The following is a 16,977-nucleotide window of genomic DNA, read 5'->3' on the forward strand; positions in this document are numbered from 1 at the left end:
TCTGAGACACAGTCAAAGCAAGTCTAAGAGGGAAATTCATAGCAATATAGGCCTACCATTGAGAGAAAAAGAGAGAGAGAGAGAGAGAGAGAGAGAGAGAAATCTCAAATAAACAATCTAACTTTACACCTAAAGGAACCAGAAAAAGAACAAAGCCCAAAGTGAGTGGAAGGAAGGAAGGAAGGAAATAATAGAGTGGAAGTTAATGAAATAGAGTCTAAAACAAAACAAAACAAGAGATCAATGAAACCAAGAGTTGGTTCTTTGAAAAGATAACCAAAATTGATAAAAGTTTAACCATATTCAACAAGAAAAAAAGAGAAGACCCAAATAAATAAAATAAAAAATGAAAGAGAAGTAACAACTAATACCAAAGAAATACAAAAGTTTATTAAAAAAAAAAATACTACAAACAATTATATGCCAACAAATTGGACGATCTGGAAGAAAGAGATAAATTCCTAGAAACATACGATCTTTAAAGAGTTAAGAGGAAACAGAAAATCTGAACAGATTGATAACTACTAACAAAATCGAATCAGTAATCAAAAAACTATCCCCCTCCCAAAAGAGAGTCCTGAACTGGATGGCTTTGCAAGTAAATTTTACCAAACATTCAAAGAATTAACACGAATCTATCTCAAATTATTCCAAAAAATCCAAGAGAAGGGAAAGCTCCCAAGCTCATTTTATGAAGCCAGCATTACCCTGATTCCAAAACCAGAGAGACATTACAAAGAAAGAAAATTATAGCCCAATATCCCTGATGAACATAGATGCAAAAATCCTCAACAAAATATTAGCAAACCAAATTCAGAATATATTTTAAAAGATCATATACTATGATCAAGTGAAATTCATTCCTAGGATGCAATGTTGGTTTATTATCTGCAAATCAATTACGTGATATAAAACAAAAACTACAAAAACCAAATGAAGGATAAAAATCATGATAACATAAACCGATGCAGAAAAAGCATTTGACAAAATTCAGTATCCATCTGTGATAAAAAATCTCAGCAAAGTGAACATACCTCAGCATAATAAAGGTCATACATGACAAACCCACAGCTAACATCATACTCAATGGGGCAAAGCTAACAGCATTTTCAAGATCAGGAACAAGACAAGATATCCATTTTCACCCCTTATATTTTATTAGAAGTCCTTGCCACAGCAATCAGACAAGAAAAAAGAAATAAAAGGCATCCAAATTGGAAAGGAAGAAGTGAAACTATCATTATTTGCAGATGACAGGATATTATAAGAGAACCCTGAAGATTCCACCAAAAAACTATTAGAACTGATAAATGCAGTAAAGTAGCAGAATACAAAATTAATATTCAGAAGTTGGTTGCCTATTTTTATACATCAACAAACTATCTGAAAGAGAAAATAAGAAAACTCCCATTTACAATTGAATCAAAAAATAAAATACCCAGGAATCAATTTAACCAAGGAGGTAAAAGACCTATATACTCAGAATATTATAAAATGTTAAAAAAAGAAATCGAAGATACAAATAAATGGAAACATAAACCATGCTCACAGATAGGAAGAATTAACATCTTTAAAATGTCCATACTACCCAAAGCAATCTATAGATTCAATGCAATCACTATTGAAATACTAATGGTATTTTTCAAAGAACTAGAACAAATAATCCTAAAAGGAATATGGAACAACAAAAGACCCAAATAGCCATAGCAATTTCAAGAACAAAGTTAGAGGTATCATGCTATCTAATACCATACTATACTATAAGGCTATAGTAATCAAAACAGCACGGTACTAGCATATAAAGACACAGAGATCAATGGAACAGAATAGAGAGCCCAGAAATAAATCCAAGCCTGTATGTTCAATTAATTTATGACAAAGGAGGCAAGAATATACAATGAGGTAAAGACAGTCTCTTTAATAAATGGTGTTGGGAAAACTGGGAAGATACATGCAAAAAAAAAAAAAAAAAAAAAACTAGACCACTTTCTTAAACCATATACAAGAATAAACTCAAAATAGATTTAAGACTTAAATGTAACACTCGAAACTATAGAACTCCTAGAAGAAAACATAGGCAGTAAACTCTGACATTGCTTTTAATAATAACTTTTTGGATATATCTCCTCAGGCAAGAGAAACAAATGAAAAGAACAAACAAATGGGGCCACATTAAACTAAAAAGTTTTTGTACGGCAAAGGAAACCATCAACAAAAGGAAAAGACAACCTACCAAATGAGAGTAGATATCCACCAATGATATATCTGATAAGGGGTTAATATCCAAAATATATAAAGAACTCATGTTAACACCAAAAAACAAACAAAAACAAAACAAACAACTCCAAATAATCTGATTTAAAAATGGGCAGAGGACCTGAATAGACATTTCTCCAAAGAGGTTGTACAGATGGCTAGTAGAATTATGAATAGATGCTCAATGTCACTATGCGTCAGAAAAATACAAATTAAAATCACAATGAGATATCACCTCACACCTGTCAGAATGGCTGTCATGAATAAAATAACAAATAAGTGTTAGCGAGGATGTGGAGAAAAGGGAACCCGCATGCACTGGTGGCACTGCGAACTGGTGCAGCCACTATGGAACACAGCATGGAGGTACCTCAAAAAAATTAAAAATAGAAATACCTTATGACCCCGCAGTTCCACTTCTAGGCATTTCTATATATTCTGTAATCTTTTTAATGTCAAGTATCATCCCACAATTAAAATCTCATGCTGCTATCTCTAAAATTTCCTGAAATTATTTTTCATCCTGTAATAAGTATCTATTTCTTGATTTCCAAATAATTTTACAATCTCATTTCACTTTGGTACTCTGTTACTTTGTACAAGTATTTCTGCCTTCTGAGTGGAGTAGAACAGTTTGTATGTAATAAAAAAGAAGCATGTTCTTTTAAATTTCCAGAAATAATGTTCTAAGTATGGTCTTTTATGAAGAAATAGTTTAGAAACTATATTTTACTGATAAATTAACTAAACCTAGGCATTTTATTTATACTAATGCTCATCTGCTGATTTTATACTAGAAAAAAATTCTTCTTTCTTATTTTTCTCCAAAATGACCCACAGTTGACTTCTTGACTAAAGTATTACAATTCGAAAAACCTAAAACTAAGAAAACTTTCTTTTAAAATCAGCTTAGCCACAAGTTCTCTTTACATCATTTTTTATAAAATGCAGCAGTAACTGAGGGAAGCCTAGTTATATTTCAGTGTTTATTTTAATTTTATAAAGAAAAGCCTACTTAACTAAAACAGTAGATTAGCATAATTATCTTCAGTATTACTTCTTATTTACAAAGTGCTATAGCCAGAACTAGGAGTTACCTGTAAACTTAAAGAATTGAAGGAAAAAAATTACTTTTCAGATTCCAAACAACATAATTGCACCAAATTCTACAAATTTTTGCTGCCTACCAGAAAATGATTTATAAAGAAATTCAACATCACACATACATGTACAGGTGGCAGGGTTAGAGGGAAAGGCTTAAGATTTAGATGTTACAAAGAATTTTATTGTTAATAACATTCACTTGCAGTGGTATGAATATCAAATTTATAACAATCAAGATGTAGTCATAGTCATTTATATATAAAGATGGAATCACCAGGACTATTCTATTTATCCTACTTCTGAACTAAATTTTCAAAAGTTTTCCAGTCAGAATTGACATCGACAGTTTTTTACATTGCTGAGCCTCTGTTGTTTTAGCAGCAGTAGTTATCCCAAAATTAGTTGCAGTACAAATGAATACACTTCCATTAAATTCATGAAATAAATTAATGTGTATTTCATTTTCTAAAATGTATACTTTGTTTAAAGCAAGCTACATTAATTTTAGACTTAAAAAGTAAGGAAGTTGTTAGTAAAATAAACAGATGTACATTAGTAAAGACATGCTTCAACTCATTTTTTACATTCACAAAAATGACTTCATAAAATAGAATCTAATTTGTACAATATTGGTCATTTAAAAATAAGTTGTCATTTATAGTAAGTAAACACCTGCATAACAGTACTATCAATATATAGTGTTATGAATATGTAAATATATAGTAAAATATACAAATATGCATGAGAATGATAAACATCAAATTCATTTTGGTTATTTTAGAGAGAGATAAAGGCAATTGAGATTACAAGGGGAACACATATGGTTTCAACTGTTACCTGCATCTTATATTTTACTTAAAAAAAAATTCTGGTGCAAAGATGGCAAAAGAACAAACTTGATAAAGCAAGATGAAAAGTTAAAAAAATTTTATTGCCCCTAAAAATATTTTTTCTGTAAAATGTGGTATAAAACATTGTATTTCTTTTTTTAAAGAAAGTAGGAAAATATTCTTGAATCACTCTATTGGGTACTTCAATTTAATTAAGTTAAACATTACAGTGAAATTAAAGAAACAATCAATTTTATATATGAGTAAGATGAAAAAATTGCTAGGAATGAAGTTTGTTTTTTATTATGAAAGAAATGTATTATCATTTACATAAGAATGTGAAGTCAGTCGGCCCTCTGTATTCATGAGTTCCACATCCATGAATTCAATTAACTACAGATGGAAGATATTTAAAAAACAAAGGTTGCTTACGTGTACAATGGTTTAGTCTATATTGGACATGCCCAGACTTTTACTTTGTCGTTATTCGGTAAACACAGTATAACTATTTACAAAGCTTTTACATTGTATTAAGTAATCTAGGGATGACTTAAAGTATAAGGGATGAGGTATGTGGATTCTATGCAAATAGCATACCATTTTATATGAGAGACTTGAGCATCTTTGGATTTTAGAATTCTCAGGGGTCCTGAAAGCAACTGCCTTTGGATACTTGTATACCTAATGCCACTGAACCGTACACTTAAAAATGGCTAAATGGTTACTTTTATGATATGTATATTTTATCACAATAAAAAAGAAATGAATTATGAGCCAGGCCAATTTAAATCGAAGAAAGAAAGTATTTTATTTTTAGGTAAAAACTAAGGACAAAAATTCCAAATGGGAATTTCTGCCAATAACAGCAGAAATCCAAAGCTGAAAGCACAGCTGCCTGGCCCACTAATGTAATTCACTCTCAATCAGTATGGATCAAAAAATATGAAAAATGGCACAAAAAGAAACTTAAGAGCACACTGTCATCACTCTTATGGACAAAGTGAAGTGAAAAGCAAATCTTAAATTTATTTTAAAGAACAGATTTCTGAAAATTTCCAACTTTATCTGTTACCACTACTGATTCCTCAAATTTAGTTTAATTTTGGATCATTATACATCCCCCTTGGTTTCTACTGTCTCTGGCCCCTCATTTTGAGGTTCCTTTAATTCTTTCACATACTAAATGTGGAGGCAGCCCCTAAAATTCTACTTTGCCTTCTCTTTCCTTGCTATACCTTCTCTGTAGGCAAACACAGTTTCAAATATAACTGCCAAGAGAATGACTCATTGGACTGTGAGAAGCTTGAGGTTAAAGACTGATGTGTTCATTTAATACGCCTGGCAAAGGCAGATTCTATTAAACATTTATTTGTTCAAAAGGATGGATGGAGGGAGGGAAGGAAGGAGGGAGGGAGGGAGGGAGGAACAGGCAGACGGGTGGATGGATGGACAGATTAATCACACCAAAACTCATCTGTAGGCCTGATTTTCCTGAACTACATCTCCTCATCCTCCTATTTTCAAATGACTTCTGGACAGCTGACACCTAATTCATATTGAACATTTTCCCAGCCACCCGCTTATCTCTTGCTTACCTGACTTAAAGCCTAGGAGTCACCTTTTATTCTTCCTTTTGTCAAATCACTCTCACATTCACCGTTCCTCCCAATTCTTTCCACTGCTGCCCATCAGGCCAAATCACTTCTTAAAGAAACTACTGGAATACAGAGGATTAGTTGGATTTCACACTGCTCACTCCTTCCTTTTCCAATCTATCCGTTATTTTGCTTCGGGATTAATCTTTACAGTGCAAATCTGGATTCAAAGCTTTCATTGATTCCTCAATGCCTATTCTTTAATATTCAAGGTCCTTAGCACTGCATTTTATTTTTTTATTGTAGTAAAATATATATCACATAAAATTTAACATCTTAATCATTTTAAAGTATATATTTCAATGGTATTAAGTGTATCCACACTATACAACCATAAACACTATCCATCTCCAGAACCTTTTCATCATCCCAAATGGAAACTCTATAACCATTAAACATTAACTCCCCATCCTCCCTTCTTCAGCTGCTGGTAACCACTATTCTACTTTCTGTCTCTATGAGCAGGACTACTCTAGGTACCTCATATAAGTGGAATCATAAAATACTTGCCCTTTTTTTGGCTGGCTAATTTCACTTAACATAAATTTGTTAAGGTTCATCCATGTGGTAGTATATATCAGAATTTCATTCCTTTTTAAGACTGAATAATATTCCATCGTACATATGTAAACCTCATTTTCTTTATCCATTTATCTACCAAAGGATATTGGTTGTTTTTGCCTGTTTGAGCTCCTGCTCTTAATTCTTTGGTATAACCAGAAATGGAATTGCTAGATCTCAAGGTAATTCTGTTTAATTTTTTGACAAACTGATCCACAGTTTAAAGTCTCCACAATCTGGGTCTAACCTCACTTTTTGTATGCCTCTCCCTATTCCAGTCTAGTCCTCTTATCATTCAGCCAAATTGAATCTTGATAGAGACTCTTCCTTCCTACCTACACGATCCTTTGCTCTTGGTACTCTGGGATACAATTTTACATGTGCAAATTGGCCTTTTTTCAAGCTGGTTCAAGCGCTACCTACTCCAGAAAATCTTCCCTGATTTCTCCAACTGTAAGGAATTTCTTATTCTGAATTCCCTTAGTATTTCCTTCTCGCTTTCTGACATATATAATCATCGGGTACTCGTCTTTCTAGCAAGTATGGGTTATATGTCTAATTCATGTCAGTACTGCCTTCAGCAATGAGGAAGTAGCAGACAAAGGATAAATGAATGGAATGAATTAATGCCAAAGGAATAAAGATAAAATACATTTCAAAATTTCCAATCAAGTTGAGGGCTCAGATAAATTTAATTTGCCTATGATTACACAAAAAAAGAAAATGACTCCACTCTTTAAAGATAGTATAAATCAATCATTGAAATTAATTTAAAATCATCCTCAAAATAACTGTAGCATGTTCCTTTACGTGGCATCTTGCATACGCACGTTCACCTCCCCTTTACTGTTATTACCCCTGCTGTGATGCTGGCCATTGTTATCCACACTTAAAGCACTGTAGCAAACACCTAACATCTAACTACCCTGACTCCGGTCTTGGGCCCCATCAATCTGTTTTGAAGTCTCTAGGAAGGAATTCACTAAGTTTGAGTGAATGTGAAGTGTGATGAAAATGGTGTTTCAGGAAGAATTCAAAATACTCTATAATCCCACAATATTCCTGTCAAATCTGTTTACATATATAGCCAGCTTCCTCATTGACACGTAAAATATTCTTCAAAGAGCCTAATACATTTTGACAAGATTCTGTAAGAGAATAAAAAATGTTCATTTCTACTTATATTTTGCAACCTCCAATGAAAAAACTGATTGAGGCAAGGATCATTAAAGGATGCTAAAACCAACAGGTAAAAGATGGTTGAGGAACAGAGTAACTATATTGTGCTAAACTGCTCCACGGGATTACTTAATCCTTGTAAAGGGAAACCTTTATAATGGAAAGATCTAGGACTGTCATGTTAATCAAGTGATCAAATTTAGCATCATAATAACGGAAAAACATGGCGTCAAGTGCGATATGAGTATACGGTGTCACAAAAGATTGCAAACATAAATATGATCAAACCTTTAGACTTGCCTTAAAAGGGGATAAAGAGTTAAATGACACAAAGAAAGAAAGAGACAAATCATGAATGTGGAAGAGTCTACCAGAGATCTAGACCCGTCTCTTCAAAAAGTCAATGTCATTGAGGAAAAGAAAAAAAGTGGGGAGGAAGATTGTTTTAGATTAAGAAGCAAAAGCTAAATAACAACCAAAGGCAATTTGGGAATCCTGACTGGATCCTGGTTCCTACTTTGGTCTTTTGCATTTGCTGTTCCTTAGCACTAAATATCCTGCCTTATTTATCTTTCAGCCTGAGTATCACCTTGTAACTTGAGGCCTTCTCTAAACTACCCAATGTTCAATGTTAGTCTACAGAGCTGGACAGCATAGTTAAATGAAAAAAAAAAATGCCTCCTACCTGGGAAGATGCGTGTTCCCGTGTACAAACAAACATGATATATACAGGAGGCAGTGAGACTATCATGACTTGAATAGACTGCATGATGGGTGCTATGGAGAATAATGCTGAAAATGTACAACAAGGGCCACATGGAAAGCTTCAAAAATAAGCACAGGAGCTAGGCAATAATGAGTTATCCTAGGTTCTTGATCAGAAGAGAAACATTCGGATAGTATTTCTTTAAGACTGGTCTGTCATAATACTGTCACCTCAATCTTAACCATTTACAAAGATTACCAAGAAGAAAAACTCAAATAATAGCTAGTGTTTGAGTGTTCACCATATGTTAGGCATTTAGTTGAATACTTTACACGTATGTCATGAGGCAGGAATTGTAATTTCTATTTTGGAAAAGAAGGAGACTGAGATCACAGAACTAGCAAATGGCAGCGCACTGACAACAAGACCAGCTAAGAACTATAACAATAATTCAGTCTGCCTTCGGCTCATAAAAGCCTGGCTAGAGTCATGGCGGCAAATATGACGAGTAACAGAGAAATATGTGGAATCCTGATGAAGATAATACAGAACTAGATGGCAGGATACAGAAGATAAAAAAGAGTATTAAAAAAATGATTCCCAGTTTTACAGTTTACCAGACCAGAATAAAGTTATTCTACCTACGGAAATGGGAATGTTAAAAAGGAAACTTAGTTGGTGAAAGTTTTTGTCTTAACAAAGGAGATGAAATAATGGACTCCACAGTTGTGAACACTTATACAGTTCAGTCAGAGGATATGCCCTATAAAATCCCTGGAAAACCAAGAGGCATAAAAGAAAGATTGCATCTAGATGGATCTAAGAGACATCAGATCAGTGGTGTCAAATGAAGCCATGAGTAAGCCCAGTTCTCCAAACGAAGATAGAAAGAGCAGCACAGGGAAAAAAAAATATGTATTCCTGCTGCAAGGCAGGTGTGCCCTGGGGACTACACACTCAGTATAAGGAAACTAGGAGGTAAGTTCGCCTTGTCCCAGTTTTAATGTTCCATAAAAATAATAATGTTTAAGATTTGAGCATTTACTATGTGTTATGCTATCAGGGATGTTCTCATGCATTTTCATATTTAATTGTCCCATAGCAAAGGATAGATATCATTATCCTCACGTTATAGATGAGGAGACTTAAACAGAACTAGGGTATGAGCCTGGGTCTACCTGAGGCCTAAGCCTATTTTAATTACTATGTTAAAATAAAAGGGTATCGAGCCAGCTCATAGAGCATAGTAAACTATTAGGCTACCTTCTAAAATTTGTGGTAATATATACATAATATAGTTTGCCATCTTAACCATTTTTAAGTGTGCAGTTCAATGGCATTAAATACATTCACTTTGTTGTGCAACCATCTCCACCAACCATCTCTAGAACTCTGTCATCAAACTGAAAGTCTACGTTCATACTAACTCCCCATTCCCTCCTCTCCCCTGGAAACTACCATTCTATCTGTCTCTATGAATTGGACTTCTCTAGGTATATCACATAAATGTAATCACACAATATTTGTTCTTTTACGTCTGGCTTACTTCACCTAGCATAATGCCTCAAGATTTCACTACCAGTAAGTTACTTTCAAGTTAAATAAAATGTGAAATTCTAACCCACCTGTCATCATGCATATTTACGGAGAATATATTCCAAAATTATATGATTTATGAAACACACTTTTGGAAGACAGAACTGCATTTACTGAGAAAAAGGAGATAGGTAAGGAAGACAGACAAATCAAAATCTGAAGTACCCACATGAACTTTAAAACTTTAGATACTGAAGAAGAGAGCAGCCTGGTTGATCTTGACTAGACCCAAGGATCTGTTTGGAAAGATGTTATTAAGAATCGCAAAACAAAAGCTAAGGAAGCAGTCCTGCAAAACATACTGCAAACACAATACTGCCTGATCCCGAGACAAGACACTGTTCCATCTGGACAAGGGACAGCAAGACTGCTAGCAAAAATTTTAGAAAGAAATACTGAGATAAATGGATAACTCCATTTTCTTTTGACTTCCAGTGAAAAGCCAGCAAATGGGAGCAGCAACATTTAGTAAAAACTGTATTGATGAATTTATAATTAACATCAATCTTTCTCCAAACATTGCACCAAGAGGTTCACTCTGGAAAAAACTCCTTGTTTTTCAAATAGTAACACAAATTAAGCATTTAAAATGAGAATAAAGGAAACAAATTTGAAAGAATATGGCATATTAGTGAATTCCTGAAAGCTAAAATAAAAAAAGTATCCTAAATATTAAATATTCTAAGGGAATATTATCAGCTGAAACTAAAACTTGTTTGCCTTTATAGAAGTTAAATGAACTACCTCAAATATATATTACTAGAGGACAAGAGAAAATAAGTTACTGTCCAAAGTAATACAAAATTTCAAGTAACTGTTGCTTTATACAAGATCTATACATTTATTAGATTTATATATAAACAAGCATCAAAGCACCACAAGATACTCCCACCTTTGAAGCAAAACAGAACAGCCACACTGGAATAAATGAAAAATCTTAAGAGGAAACTTTACAAATTAAAAAGTAGAAATACAGGAAAAATCAAAATTCAAAGTAAATTTGCTATCCAATACATGCATGAGTAGGGAAATGCAAAATTAAACTACAGGAGTACCACTAAGTCATAATTTTACAAGACATGTAAAAGAATGTCACAAGAAACAAGTTTAAAAGTAAGCTGTATTATGAGCTTAATACTGGGCAATTTTTAAATGACTTGTCTGTAGGTCATATCTTTCTACATGTAACAACCTGTCATAATACAGAAGATGAACAAACATATCACTTTCATTTTTCTGGCAACCACAACCTTAAAGCACTCATTTTCAGTTAAGACAGATTGTACATGTTCAACTAATACTGCACTACTTAAAGATTCTACCCAATTCAAAAACTCAGAAAATTTTTGCAATGTGGAAAACACCATGAAAATTAATTACAAAATACCACAGCACTAAGATGAGGAACTTGTAGTGGGATACAGAAATTCAATACCAGAGATGCTAAGCAAACTCAACCACATAAACAGATTCTGTAAAATAGTTTAGTTCGGGCTTAACCTGTCAGCTTCACCCAAAAAGAAAAAAGACCTGCTCATTTTATTATTGGGAGAAAGGAGATAGTACTAATAACCCCTTATAGTCAACATTCTAAGCAACTGACAACTAAACATGTATTAACTAAATGTGATCAAATTAAAATCATACAGGGCTTCTCATGACAGTTTACAAAACAAAAACAAAGCGTCATCACTCTAAAGTTAACATCACTCAGTAATCAGAGATATTTTAATTGCAGCTGCAATGTTTGCATTAGTTGCCTGTGTGTATGACTCACTCTCAGAAAGGTTCTCCCAAGACTCTTGGATTTGTGAGAATGCAAAAACCATAACTGGGGCATACTGTGTGGGAAGTGTCATGACAGTGAATGAATAAAAGAAGAAAAGAACTCATGATAAAAAATGTTTTAAGTTTTTATAAAAAGCAAGTCACTCACGAAAGTCAATTTTTCTGCAGAATAACAGGAAAGGTTGGGGAAAGCTGTCCTGGCACTGAGACGCCTTCTCTGACTCTCTCGTGGCTGGATTCAGTGCATTTCTTACACTACAATACACAGTACTTAACTGGTTGCCTTGTCTGGCTCCCCAACAAGACTGTAGGAAACTTGAGACCAAAAGCTGTCTTGTCTTAGAATCATTAGTACCTACTTCCCAAAATGCTCAGCACACAGAGGGCCCTGGTAGTTGTTTTCATAAAATTGATTACTAAATAATCAATCTTACATTTACCTTTCATGTTACACAGCACTTTCACAAGCATTACCTTTTTCAATTCACACAACAATCTTGTAAAATGGGAAGAATATTATTTAACCAAATGGATTCTGGTTTTATAAAGAGTTGTTACTTCACTGACTGACCTCAATAACCCTGAAAATCACGAAGATGATCACTATTTGTTCATCTTTGTGATAACTTCTCCTTGGGACCTCAATACCATGGTAAAACCCAGAGGTTCTGCTAGCATTTTCTATGCTTGCTCTTCGTAACTGGTAGGAAACCCGTAGCTCTGAATTTTACGGAAGGGTTCTAACTACACAAAGCAGTGTTAAATTACGGTTCTTCTCAAAATCGGACATAAGAAGCACCCTAAGCTATTTTTCCTGCTCTTGTTCCATTTGTGACTCTGAAAAGATAAAGAATTATTACAAAAGGCAAAATGCTGGAGTGAATGATGTCATAGATGTCATCAAGTTGCATCAATATCTGATGATGATTTAGCATAACAATGCAACACATTATGCCAATAGGCATAATGTCAAATCACTAGGATGTTTTACTGCATTAATTTTTAGACTCTTTATTATTAGCAAATTGAAATATAAAATGGCTCTCCAATTTCCTACGACAGAGTTGTGGCTCAGGTCTATGTCCTTAGCAAAGGTACTAAGGAAATCTACAAATCTCATGGAAATGGCTTTAAGAAAAGGAAAAAATTATCAAAGAATTAGCTAACATTAAACTAAACAGTTGTCATTTTAACAATTAAAAGCTTTTCTGAAATAGAACATCCGTGGATCGATGTAGGTTGAGTAATATATCTATACCTGGCTTGTCAAAAGCCAAGTTACAGAGTATAAAATGACAACATACAAATGAAAAGACCCCAATCAGATTATACACATGAATATGCTCTAAATTAGGAATCTGACACAGCAGCACTAATCACCCTAAAAGCTACAAATTGAATTTTAAATGTTCAATTCTAAATAACGGTATTTCCTCTCAAATTTTCCTTGTCCCTTTAAACCCATGATGTCATCATTCCTAAGCACAAGTAAAACAAATTGAGGTTACAGAAGGTATTTGGTATGTCCAACCTAAAGCTCTCACTTCTACAATTCCCCATACATAGCACAATTCCAAATGAAGCCATCATTGCTCAAGAAAAAGACCACAAGGCTTCAAACCAGCTTCCCTACGTTAGAGCAACGAAATCAGTCTCTAAATTAGCATTTGAACAACATTTGAATAAAAAAGTTGTTCTCAGAAAGGAACAAGCATAGTACCATGGTCACACTGCCAGCAAGTGAGAACTAGTAATGTGTCTGAATCTTCATCCAGAGCAATCAGAATCCTACCACAGAAAAGTCCAAAAGCTTTGGCAATTAAGAAATGAAGCTTTTATTTTCCTAATAATATTCGGGAGATTTTATAGATAAAAGCAACTGGCTATTCCGAATCTTAACAATCCAAAGGTTTCAAACGAAAGAGGACTTCGTTAGCACCGAACTTACTCTGCAGAGACTATCGAGATTGTACAATTTTTTCTTCATTGACAAATTCATTCCCACCCTCCACTGTTCCCTCTGTTCAATTTTCACCAGAAGGCTTCCAGAGTCACAACGTGGATTACTGTCTGAACCAAGGAGATCCACAGTTCTCACTTCGCTGGGAGAAGACTCAAAAAGCTAAAGGGTAGGAAAGGCTGCTTGTGTTTTATTTTTTAAGCCAATTCCAAAATCTTCCCTGTGCAGCTGCAGCTTCAGAGATGCTGGCCCCGCGCCGCAGCCCCAATTTCGGAGGGCACCGGACTCCGGCTTCTCTCGCAAGGCGTTAAAGATTCGGGGGCGGGTGAAAGGCTACCTGACATCCTTACAGACATCCTGGCCCTGGTCACACACCCTTTCGTGGCCCCGGTGAGGGGGCGAGAACCGCCCTGCTTGAGGAGAGGAGCCGGGTGCACTCCCATCCCAAGGGCTGGCTGAAAAGGGGCTCTCCTCCTCCTGCCTAACCCAGGGAGGCCGAGGATGACGAAAGCAAGGTCTCCAGGCCAGCCGGCACGAAACCCCGCGCGGAGTGCAGGGCCTAAGCCGAGCCCGGGGCGCCCACTGCCCGCTGCGGGCCCGGGGCATAAAGGGCAGGAGGCGCCAGGTCCCCACCGCGGCCCCAGGAGCGGGAGAGACCTCACCTGGCCCAGCCCACGCCACGCTCTCGGGTTAGCTCCGCTGACGACAACGGTGAGGGAGCCGGGACAGGGCCAGAGCAGAGGCGCTCCGCCTCAGGCCGCGCTTGCCGCACTCGGGGTTCCTCACAGCTGGCGGGACCCCGAGCAGTCCGGAGCCGCCATCTTCCTCCACTCAAACACCGCCGCCGCTGCTGCTCTGGCCAGGAGAAGACAGCGCGGAACGCGCATGCGCCGGGCCCGGCGCAGGGGACGCGCGCGCACGCACACGTCAGCTCGGCGGGCCCGCGCGGGGCGGCCTGGGGGCGGTGCCATTTGGGGAAGGGGCGTGGTGCGCGGCGGAGGGTGTCCTGGGGTTAGAACGACGCTCCCGGGAGCGAAGCTGGAGTGAAGAAACGTCGCGCTTCGGCACCTGCCTTACTTGAGTACAATTGACCTTAGATCTGCAGTCACCCTCCTTCGCAGGGCCCGGGACAATTGGCTTGAGACTATGATAGACGTTTGGCCAGGAGTTAACTTGTTCTTGCCGCCGGACGCCCAATGAGCACCGGGGAGGACTGTGGCGGTTGGAAGTGCTCTTGGATGTCAACTGAAGGAGGGAAACTCAGTGCGTTGGTTGTGCAAGCGACGCCTCCCCTAACTGTAGCAATCACAGTGTGACTTATTACTAGCTCCATTTTTCAGATGAGGGAAAAATTTTCCCAAGGCCTCACATCTTGGCGCAGAGGAGGCAGGGTTGGATTTGAACTCAGGCGTATCTGGTTTTCAAGCTCCTGTACTTGCCACTGTCACTATCACCTGGCTAGGTGGTGGGGTCCAACAAAGTCCCGCTTCCAAGGGAGCAACCTGTTGTGTAAGGTGAGAACCTTCATGAACTCATCCAAACAGCATGTGATTTAAGGAAATGCCACAGATACATAGCCCAAGGGTTTCCAATTTCGCCCTTTGCGTTGAAAACCAAAACCAAAGGAACCTCGAGGTGCCACCCCAATACCCTAGGATAAAGTGGACCTTCTGGGATATCTCTTGAGACACAGGGCTGGATCAGAACCCAAGTCCTGAATCAAGATTAAGGGCAAGGTGGTATTGGGCAGCAGACTTGGGTCATCCTCACTCTAGAAATCACTAGATCTGTGTTCCTCAAACTTAAATAATGCAGAAGCCTCTGGGAATACCTCATGGAATTCCAGTATGGAAAGCACTGATTTAAGAAACTCAAGTGTTTCAGTTAGGAAATGTCACGACCAAAGAGAAACTTGGCAATTATAATTGATAAAATATTTCAATCATGTCATTAAAAACCCCAAGCTTAAAAATTGTCACAGAACTGTGACCAATCCCACCCCCCCAAAAATATCCTGTAGAACTTAATATTAGAAACACTAGACCAGTTATTAAGTGCCTCCTTGTAAAAATGTAGGTTCCAGAGTCCACCTTATCCTTCCCTTGAACATTTTCTAAAAAGCTCCCTAGGGATTCTGATGCTCAGTTAGGTTTAGAACTGCTGGATCATGTTAGAACAGGTTCAAATACAGAACCACTCCACCTCGAATCTCCTACCTCAAAGACAGCAGGCATTTTTGTCTGTTTTGTTCACTGCTTTATTATCTAATATAGAGACTGGCACACAATTGGAACTTACTAAATATTTGATGAATCAGTTAATGAACTGGAAATTTGACAACAAAGAGGGCATTCAGTCAACAAATATTTAGTGAGCACCTACTTTGTGCCAAACCATGTGATATGTATAATAATATATATATAATACATTTTTTAAACTAACCAAGTCCCTGCTCTCATGAAAGACCCCTACAGTCTACTATGAGAGACAGACAATAAAGTAAATCAATCGATATAAATTTATAAATTGTGATAAACATAAAAGTATTATGATTAAAGCAAAACGAATAATAATCACAGTTGGTGTTTATTGTGTACTCTTATTAAGGGCCAAACACTACTAAGTAGGTGCCATTGTTGTGCTTATTTTGCAGATAATAAATTTGAAGCACACAGGGATTAAATAGCTCAATCTGTGGTCACAGGCAGGGTTTGAACCCAGGTGGTCTCACTTCAAAGCCTATACTCTTGAACTCTACACAGTGTTGCTTCTGACAAACAGGAGATAAGATTGAGGTCAGTTTATATATGGTCTGGAGTATCAGGAGGAAAACTGCATATTAACTCCTACTCGGTGGAGATTTGGGGTCCGGGAGGATATGTGATGAAAACGGTGTTTTAGAAAATCTCTCTACAGGATGAAGGCCTATTGGGACATAATTGGAGAGGAGACAAGGGATGAGGCTAGAATGAGAGGGGTGGCCGTTCCCTCTTTAATAAGTGTAAAGGAAAAGTTTTCCTCCAGAGTCCATCCACTAATCAATTCCTGAAATTCTTATGTATGTGTTTATTTAAAATAAGTAAGTAAGCTTTGCACATAGAACAATATTCGAAAAGTTCAAAAGGACATATAATAAACATGAAGTTTATCCTGCCAGCTCCTAGCTACCTAGTAAACCTCTCTCCTCCATAAAGGTGACTACTGTTACAAGTTCCTAATATCTTTCCGAACATGCATATACAAACACATATATACATGCATAAACAAAGAAACCTAAAAATAGCAGCAAAGTATACATACTGCTGCTCTGTACCTTGCTTTTATTTTAAACAAATTCTTTTT

The 16,977-nt window shown here is 36.6% G+C and overlaps 1 protein-coding gene across 1 annotated transcript in view; it reads right to left on the reverse strand.

The window, feature by feature from the left end:
* Positions 1-14,508, reverse strand: part of FBXO42 (F-box protein 42) — a 75,117-nt gene extending 60,609 nt beyond the window's left edge. Inside the window, exon 1 of the mRNA XM_016128284.2 lies at positions 14,298-14,508. The gene's annotated coding sequence lies outside the window, so the exon portion shown is untranslated. The remainder of the gene's footprint in view (positions 1-14,297) is intronic.
* Positions 14,509-16,977: the final 2,469 nt, after the last annotated feature.

The sequence above is a fragment of the Rousettus aegyptiacus genome, unplaced genomic scaffold (genome assembly GCF_014176215.1).
Source record: "Rousettus aegyptiacus isolate mRouAeg1 unplaced genomic scaffold, mRouAeg1.p scaffold_m13_p_1, whole genome shotgun sequence".
In the NCBI taxonomy this organism is placed as follows: Eukaryota; Metazoa; Chordata; class Mammalia; order Chiroptera; family Pteropodidae; genus Rousettus; species Rousettus aegyptiacus.